The sequence below is a fragment of the Bison bison genome, unplaced genomic scaffold (genome assembly GCF_000754665.1).
Source record: "Bison bison bison isolate TAMUID 2011002044 unplaced genomic scaffold, Bison_UMD1.0 scf7180017864506, whole genome shotgun sequence".
Lineage (NCBI taxonomy): Eukaryota > Metazoa > Chordata > Mammalia > Artiodactyla > Bovidae > Bison > Bison bison.
Genome location: NW_011495063.1, coordinates 240,339 through 240,886, shown reverse-complemented (window position 1 = coordinate 240,886; position 548 = coordinate 240,339).

Here is a 548-nt window from a genome sequence, read left to right as displayed (position 1 = left end):
GAGCTTTAAGCCAACTTTTTCACTCTCCACTTTCACTTTCATGAAGAGGCTTTTTAGTTCCTCTTCACTTTCTGCCATAAGGGTGGTGCCATCTGCATATCTGAGGTGAATGATATTTTTCCCAGCAATCTTGATTCCAGCTTGTGTTTCTTCCAGTCCAGCGTTTCTCATGATGTACTCTGCATATAAGTTAAATAAGCAGGGTGACAATATACAGCCTTGATGTACTCCTTTTCCTATATGGATCCAGTCTGTTTTTCCACGTCCAGTTCTAACTGTTGCTTCCTGACCTGCTTACAGATTTCTCAAGAGGCAGGTCAGGTGGTCTGGTATTCCCATCTCTTTCAGAATTTTCCACAGTTTCTTGTGATCCATACAGTCAAAGGCTTTGGCATAGTCAATAAAGCAGAAATAGATGTTTTTCTGGAATTCTCTTGCTTTTTCCGTGATCCAGCGGATGTTGGCAATTTGATCTCTGGTTCCTCTGCCTTTTCTAAAACCAGCTTGAACATGCCCTTTATTATATTGAGATATACTCTCTAGGCCTT